Source organism: Salvelinus sp. IW2-2015, linkage group LG32 (genome assembly GCF_002910315.2).
Source record: "Salvelinus sp. IW2-2015 linkage group LG32, ASM291031v2, whole genome shotgun sequence".
In the NCBI taxonomy this organism is placed as follows: Eukaryota; Metazoa; Chordata; class Actinopteri; order Salmoniformes; family Salmonidae; genus Salvelinus; species Salvelinus sp. IW2-2015.
This window is the reverse complement of record NC_036871.1, coordinates 13,665,119-13,674,261: the sequence shown is the minus strand read 5'-3', so window position 1 is coordinate 13,674,261 and position 9,143 is coordinate 13,665,119. Positions and strand designations below refer to the sequence as shown.

The 9,143-nt window shown below is 43.2% G+C and overlaps 1 long non-coding RNA gene across 1 annotated transcript; it reads left to right on the top strand.

Moving 5' to 3' along the window:
* Window positions 1–225: 225 nt before the first annotated feature.
* Window positions 226–3,547, top strand: LOC139023492 (uncharacterized). Its single transcript, XR_011474625.1, has 2 exons — window positions 226–407; window positions 2,205–3,547. It is a non-coding gene; the product is annotated as an uncharacterized lncRNA (long non-coding RNA).
* The last annotated feature ends 5,596 nt before the right edge of the window (window positions 3,548–9,143 follow it).

Genomic DNA, 9,143 nt, shown 5'->3' with positions numbered 1-9,143 from the left:
CAAAGAAGGGGGTCGAGTGATAAATGGCAGATATGTGAGAGCAGAACTAATAAAGGGGCTCTGCCCGATCACTAAAATGGCCACCCCGATCAGAACTACAGATCACAAAATGTCTGACTGCCAAAACTACAATTCCCAGGAGCAAGGGAAACCCTCAGAAGGTGGGGCTGACCCACAAATAAAGGGTCAAGACAAACCAGGAAGAGAGAGAGAGGGCTGGAAGGATCTGTGAACCATAGAGAAAGAGACAATGTATATTGGCTGGATTTACTGTGCATGAGCTGGACTGTTTTGGACTTACCTGTTGGTGTTTGGACCTACCGAGATCCCGATTCGTGTACCGAACCCTGCTATCCTTGACCTTGCCTGGAGCCTGGGTGGACCCGGATGGAGAAACAAACACACAGGTACTGTCCTGTTCGAAAGAACTCTCATTCTGGGGTGATTTTGGTGACAGTTTCCCACTTAATTTGTGACAAACGCTCCTAACCTTGAAGAGGTTTGCCACAGAGCGTAGAAGGCATTTAGCTCGTTTGGTAGGCTCACGTCGCTGGGCAGCTTGTGGCTGGGTTTTCCTTCGTAATCCATGATAGTTTGCAAGCCCTGCCACATCTGTCAAGCATCAGAGGATTCAATCTTAGTCCTGTATTGACCTTTTGCCTGTTTGATGGCTTGTCGGAGGTATAACGGATTTCTTATAAGCGTCCGGATTAGTGTCCCGTTACTTGAAGGCGGCAGCTCTAGCCTTTAGCTCAGTGTGTATGTTGCTTGTAATCCATGGCTTCTGGTTTGGGTATGTACGTACAGTCACTGTGGGGACGTTGTCGTTGATGCACTTATTAACTACTAAAGCCGGTGATCATGTGATACTCTTCAATGTTATCGAATGAATCCTGGAACATTTTCCATGCTGTGCTAGATAAACAGAACTGTAGTTTAGCATCCTCTTCATCGGACCACTTCCGTATTGAGCGTGTAACTGGTACTTCCTGTTTGAGTTTTTGCTTCTAAGCAGGAAGCAGGAGGATAGAGTTAAGGACTGATTTGCCAAAGGGAGGACAAGGGAGGACCTTGTATGCGTTTCTGTGTGTGGAGTAAAGTTGATCAAGATTTGTCGCCTCTAGTTGCACAGGTGACATTCTGGGAAAAATGTGGTAAAACGGATTTCAGTTTCCTTGCATTAAAATTACCGGCCACGACAAATGTATCCGCCTCTGAATGTACATTTTCTTGTTTGCTTATGGCCCAATACAGCTAGTTGAGTGGAATCTTAGTGCCGGCATCGGTTGTGGTGGTAAATAAACAGCTACGAAAAAAATATAGATTAAAACTCTCTTGGTAAATAGTATGGTCTGCAGCTTATTGTGAGGTATTCTAACTGAGCAAAAATGTGAGACCTCCCTAACATTAGAGAACGCACACCAGCTGTTGTTAACAAAGAGACACACCCCTCCTTCCTTCGTCTTACCTGAGTCTGCCGTCCGGTCTTGACAATGTCATTTTCAGGTTATGGGAATTTGTTTCATTAGGTTAGTTATTTTGATTTAAATTATTTTGAGGGGATACCACTTCCTCCAACCAACATAACATGTGGTCATAATGCTTGTGTCCATAAAGACAACATCTCAATTTATACAACAGGTGGGTCCAATCCTGGATGCTGACTGGCTAAGCTAGCAAGCAAGGGTTAAGAACGTTGCCAGCCATCATGGCAACAGAACATTTAGAACAAACGACTGGGTCGCGTCCATGGATTTAGAACAAAAAAACTTAACGACTGGGTCGTGTCTCTGGCAACCGAACCAATAGATCGAACGACCAGCTGGCTTGGGTAGGAGTCCTACATCTGTTGCGGGTCTATATCTCATGGAAGGATGAAATTATATGAATAAATTCATCAAAATAACGTTTTTAAGGAAAATATGTCAATATTCTCGGGCCTAACAACACCTGTGCTTATATATCCTCCAAACACTGTCTTCTCGGGCATTATCACAAATAAACCTCCTCCATCCAACTCATGTGAGACTGAGTGAGACATCTCCTCAAAAATAGACAGTAAAAAACAACTTCTTCACAGTTTTTGCAACAACATAAACAGCTTATTGTAGAGATGACGGTGACATAATTTATCATGCGTTGTTTACATGTTTCGGATGAAAACGGACCTCATTTAACATGTACCTCTTTTCTCCCAAGCACAGCCTTTTCAACAAGGTTTGCCATTGAGTTCAATTATCCGCTGGCAAAACGAACCAGGGCCCGTCTTCCATGGAAAAGGACTTAACGGATTGTGAATGGGGCCCAGAATGTACCACACACTGTAGTTTAATCTACTGTAGTACGACGGTTGACAGCTAATGGTGGTGCTGTCACTGCTATCTATAATTGCTCCTGTAACCACCGTAGTTTCAGGGTTTTTAAACACATTCAGACTGCACTGATGAACTGCTTTGCCAGGGAAAACTGAAACAACATCTCCCATAAGGAGCACACCATTCACAACATACAGTAAACCCCACACACCTGGATGAAGTGATGTCACTCAATAACATTTCCAGGTTTTAAAAAACAAGATTGAGGTTCCTAACTAACTAAGGTTTATGCGTCGGTTTAAAGGGTGTCTGGTATTGTTTTTGTTGTATATCTCACTGCATTCCTGAATGCAGAATTCATTTGACAATGCCTGCTCTCCATATTAGCGTTCAATGAACCAACAACATGTGCTTTGGGCCAATCGATATGGGAAAACTCACTCAACCGTGTTGATCTACATTCACACCCCTCGGCTCTGACGTTTAGAATAGATTCATCCTGATATCAATAGGGTCACTGACCAACTTCAATTAGTTGAATTAATTATTTGTTGTGTAAGCCTCAATGGAGTATCATTGGAAATGGATCCTCTTCATTTGAACCTGTCAATTATTCTCAAGTGTCTTTCATGTCCCCCTAACACCAATGTTACATATTTCTAACATCATGTGACATGTTTTTTTTTCTTGATCAGAATAATGTTTTATCCTTTTTTGTGTATGTGTCTCTCAAATCAAAACAAAATGTATTTGTCCCATGCTTCGTAAACAACAGGTGTAGACTAACAGTAAAATAAAATGATTACTTATGGGCCTTTTCCAACAATGCAGAGAGGAACATTTAAAAAAAGTAACAATGTCATGACAATAATTCTGGTGTTCCAGCCTGGTTGTGTCATTGCTAAGTAACAGTGTATAGGGTGGAAAACAGCCCTCCCTTTCAGCCCAGCGCATGTACTTACTGTAATGAATCTCGACACATCCCCCATTCCTTTACATCTCCCTTGCCAAAATGAATAGACAGGGCCCTACACTGAATGGCTACGAGGGGAAATCTAAATTAAATTAGATATTGTGTTGATACTATTGGACTTCCTGGCTGTACAGTATATTGTCTGCTTTCACAACATCCAATAACACAGTGGGTCATGCTACGATATTAGAAGATAAGGAATTTAGATCTGTAGCTGCTACAGTATGTCTATTGTTTGAATAAATATTAATTTAATCGATATTGTGATCTCTCTTTATTAAGTCCGCTTATAGGCACTGGGAGAACATGATTTGTGAGAGCCATACTATGCAGTGAATGTGATCTGACACCCAAACCACAAGCACAAGACGAGGCCACAAGTTCAGAATCCTAGATGTCGCCATTCCTTGGGCTCAACTGCAGTCTATAGGTTCAATGAGGCATTTGTCTTGGTGATGTAAACCAAGACAAATGCATATCTATTTCCTTTCAGTTTATGCAACATTTTAGACCCTCTCTGTGATTTGTCTAAAAGAGATGAGATCACCCGCCTTTCCCCAAATACCCTGCTGTCTAATCAAGTCTGTAGACAGACAATAGGCTGCCTGACTTAGCCGTTATTAGATAAAAAGCGTTAATAGACTGTAACTGCAGCCATCTCTCTCTCTCTCTCTCTCATCCATCCATCCCTTTCTCAATGCAGTACAATTTCAATTTAAGGGCTTTATTGGCATGGGAAACATATGTAGATAATAAACAAACGTGAACTAAACAATAAAAATGTACTGTAAACATTGCACCCAAAAGTTCCAAAATAATTTAAAAAATCAAATGTCATTATGTGTAAATAGTTTAAGTACAAAAGGGAAAATAAATAAACATAAATATGGGTTGTATTTACAGTGGTGTTTGTTCTTCACTGGTTGCCCTTTTCTCATGGCAACAGGTCACAAATCTTGCTGCTGTGATGGCACACTGTGGTATTTCACCCAATAGATATGGGAGTTAATCAAAATTGGGTTTGTTTTCAAATTCTTTGTGGGTCTGTGTAATCTGAGGGAAATATATGTCTCTAATATGGTCATACATTTGGCAGGAGGTTAGGAAGTGCAGCTCAGTTTCCACCTCATTTTGTGGGCAGTGTGCACATAGCCTGTTTTCTCTTGAGAACCAGGTCTGCTTACGGCGGCCTTTCTCAATAGCAAGGCTATGCTCACTGAGTCTACATAGTCACTGAGTCTACATAGTCAAAGCCTATTTTAAGTTTGGGTCAGTGACAGTGGACTTGTATTCTCTGTCCAGTGTCTGTTCTTTTGCCCATCTTAATATTTTATTTTTATTGGCCAGTCTGAGATATGGCTTTTTCTTTGCAACTCTGCCTAGAAGGCCAGCACCCCGGAGTCGCCTCTTCACTGTTGACGTTGAGACTGGTGTTTTGCGGGTACTATTTAATGAAGTGCCAGTTGAGGACTTGTGAGGTGTCTGTTTCTCAAACTAGACACTCTAATATGGGGCGGCAGGTAGCCTAGTGGTTAGAGTGTTGGGCCAGTAACCGAAAGGTTGCTAGATCAAATCCCCGAGCTGACAAGGTATAAATCTGTCATTCTGCCCCTGAACAAGGCAGTTAACCCACTGTTTCTAGGCCGTCATTGAACAAATTAATTTGTTCTTAACTGACTTGCCTAGTTAAACAAAGGTTAAATTAAATATATATATATATATACTTGTCCTCTTGCTCAGTTGTGCACCGGGGCCTCCCACTCCTCTTTCTATTCTGGTTAGAGCCAGTTTGCGCTGTTCTGTGAAGGGAGTAGTTCACAGCGTTGTACAAGATCTTTCAGTTTCTTGGCAATTTCTCACACATCTTCATTTCTCAGAACAAGAATAGACTGACGAGTTTCAGAAGAAAGTTCTTTGTTTCTGGCCATTTTGAGCCTGTAATCGAACCCACAAATGCTGATGCTCCAGATACTCAACTAGTCTAAAGAAGGCCAGTTTTATTGCTTCTTTAATCAGAACAAAAGTTTTCAGCCGTGCTAACATAATTGCAAATGGGGTTTCTAATGATCAATTATAAAATGATAAACTTGGATTCGCTAACACAACGTGCCATTGGCACGGTTGCTGATGGTTGCTGATAATGGGCCTCTGTACGCCTATTTAGATATTCCAAAAAGAAGCAGCTGTTTCCAGCTACAATAGTCATTTACTACATTAACAATGTCTACACTGTATTTCTGATCAATTTGATGTTATTTTAATGGATAAAATTTTTTGCTTTTCTTTCAAAAACAAGGACATTTCTAAGTGACCGCAAACTTTTGAACGGTAGTGTATGTATAATTTTTTTTGTGCTCTAGGGCAACAGTGTCTAGATGTAATTTGTATTTGTGGTCCTGGCAACTGGACCTTTTTTGGAACACCATTATTTTTGTTTCACTGAGATTTACTGTCAATGCCCACATCTGACAGAATCTGTGCAGAAGATCTAGGTGCTGCTGTAGGCCCTCCTTGGTTGGGGACAGAAGCACCATATCATCAGCAAACAGTAGATTTGACTTCAGATTCTAGTAGGGTGAGGATGGGTGCTGCAGACTGTTCTAGTGCCGTCGCCAATTTGTTGATATATGTTGAAGAGGGTGGGGCTTAAGCTGTATCACTGTCTCACACCACAGCCCCATGGAAAGAAATGTGTATGTTCTTTTGCCAATTTTAACAAACTTGTTGTTAGTGTACATGGATTTTATAATGTCTTATGTTTTTCCCTCAACACCACTTTCCATCAATTTGTATAGCTGACCCTCATGCCAAATTGAGTCAAAGCTTTTTTGAAATCAACAAAGCATGAGAAGACTTTGCCTTTTTTTGGTTTGTTTGTTTGTCAATTAGGGTGTGCAGGATGAATATGTGGTCTGTCGTACAGTACTTTGGTAAAAAGCCAATTTGACATTTGCTCAGTACATTGTTTTCACTGAGGAAATGTACTAGTCTGCTGTTAGTGATAATGCAGAGGATTTCCCCAAGGTTGCTGTTGACACATATCCCACATATTATTGGGGTCAAATTTGTCTCCACTTTTTTTGGATTGGGGTTATCAGTCCTAGGTTCCAAATATTGGGGAAGATACCAAATCAAATCAAAATCAAATCAAATTTTATTAGTCACATACACATGGTTAGCAGATGTTAATGCGAGTGTAGCGAAATGCTTGTGCTTCTAGTTCCGACAATGCAGTAATAACCAACAGTAATCTAACCTAACAATTCCACACTACTACCTTACACACACACACAAGTGTAAAGGGATAAAGAATATGTACTAAGATACTCTTGAATGTAGCTGTGTTTACTCAGCACGGTCATTCCCCTACTCGGCCTGACTGCTTAGCTCCGCATGGTTATGTGGAGTTACTGTTTGTTGAAGAGGTATTGCTATGAGAATGACGTATGTAGGAGTATGTAAACTAAAGTGGCATAGTTTAAAGTGGCTAGTGGTACATGTATTGCATAAAGATGGCAATGCATGAGTAGATGATATAGAGTACAGTGATATATACATATGAGATGGGTAATGTAGGGTATGTAAACATTTTGTATTTAAAGTGGCATTGTAAGTGTAGTGGTTACATTTTTACTAATTCCATCCAATTCCATTTTTAAAGTGGCTGGAGTTGAGTCAGTATGTTGGCACGGCCGCTAAATGTTTAGTGTGGCTGTTTAACAGTCTGATGGCCTTGAGTAGAAGCTGTTTTTAGTCTCTCGGTCCTGCTTTTGATGCCCTGTACTGACCTCGCCTTCTGGATGATAGCGGGGTGACAGGCAGTGGCTTGGGTGGTTGTTGTCCTTGATGATCTTTATGGCCTTCCTGTGACATCGGGTGGTGTAGGTGTCCTGGAGGGCAGGTAGTTTGCCCTGGTGATGCGTTCTGCAACCTCACTACCCTCTGGGAGCCTTCGGTTGTGGGCGGAGCAGTTGCCGTACCAGGCGGTGATACAGCCCGACAGTGCTCTTGATTGTGCATCTGTAGAAGTTTGTGAGTGCTTTTGGTGACAAGCAAATTTCTTCAGCCTCTGAGGTTGAAGAGGCTGCGCGCGCTTCTTCACAACGCTGTCTGTGTGGGTGGACCAGTTCAGTTTGTCCGTGATGTGTACACCGAGGAACTTAAAACTTTCCCCTTCTCCACTGCTCCGTCGATGTGGATAGGGGTCGTCCCTCTGCTGTTTTGAAGTCCACAATCTCCTTTGTTTTTGACGTTGAGTATGAGGTTATTTTCCTGACACACACCTCCGAGGGCCTCACCTCCTCCCTGTAGGCCGTTCGTCGTTGTTGGTGATCAAGCCTACCACTGTAGTGTCATCCGCAAACTTGATGATTGGTTGGGGCTGCATGGCCACGCAGTCGTGGGTGAACAGGGAGTACAGGAGAGGGCTCAGAACGCACCTTGTGGGGCCCAGTGTTGGGGTCAGCGGGGTGGAGATGTTGTTACCTACCCTCACCACCTGGGGCGGCCTCAGGAAGTCCAGGACCCAGTTGCACAGGGCGGGGTCGAGACCCAGGGTCTCGAGCTTGATGACGAGTTTGGAGGGTACTATGGTGTTAAATGCTGAGCTGTAATCGATGACAGCATTCTCACATGGTATTCCTCTTGTCCGATGGGTTAGGGAGTGGCGTGTGGGTTGCGATTGCGTCGTCTGTGGACCTATTGGGTCGGTAAGCAAATTGGAGTGGGTCTAGGGTGTCGGTAGGGTGGAGGTGATATGGTCCTTGACTAGTCTCTCAAAGCACTTCATGATGACGGAAGTGAGTGCTACGGGGCGGTAGTCGTTTAGCTCAGTTACCTTAGCTTTCTTGGGAACAGGGAACAATGGTGGCCCTCTTGAAGCATGTGGGAACAGCAGACTGGGATAAGGATTGATTGAATATGTCCGTAACCACAAGCCAGCTGGTCTGCGCATGCTCTGAGGACGCGGCTGGAATGCGTCTGGCCTGCAGCCTTGCGAGGGTTACACGTTTAAATGTTTTACTCACTCGGCTGCAGTGAAGGAGAGCCCGCAGGTTTTGGTAGGGGCCGTGTCAGTGGCACTGTATTTGTCCTCAAGCGGGCAGAAAAGTTGTTTAGCCTGTCTGGGGAGAAGACATCCTGGTCCTCGACGGGCTGGTTTTTTTTTGTAATCCGTGATTGACTGCCAACTACCTTGTGTCTGAGCTGTTGAATTTCGACTCGATTTTGTCTCTGTACTGAGACTTAGCCTGTTTGATTGCCTTGCGGAGAGTAGCTACACTGTTTGTATTCGTCATGCTCTCCGGTACCTTGCCCTGGTTAAAAGCAGTGGTTCGCGCTTTCAGTTTCACGCGAATGGGCCGTCATCCACGGTTTCTGGTTTGGGAATGTTTTTATCGTTGCTGTGGGTACGACATCGTCAATGCACTTCCTAATGAACTCGCTCACGAATCAGCATATTCGTATATTTGTTGTTGGACGCGATGCGGAACATATTCCAATCCGCGTGATCGAGAGGTCTTGAAGCGTGGATTCAGATTGTCGGCACAGCGTTGAACAGACCTGAGCGCGGGAGCTTGTTGTTTGAGTTTTTGTTTGTAGGCTGGAATCAAAAATGGAGTGAGTGGTCAGCTTTTCCGAAGGGGCGGGGGAGGGCTTAAAGCGTCGCGGAAATTAGTTATAACAATGGTCTAGTGTTTTTTCCAGCCCTGGTAGCACAATCGATATGCTGATAGAATTTAGGAGTTTTGTTTTTAGATTAGCCTTGTGTTAAATCCCCAGCTACGATGAATGCAGCCTCAGGGTGTGTGGTTTCCAGTTTACAAAGAGTCAGATAAAGTTCGTTCAGGGCCATC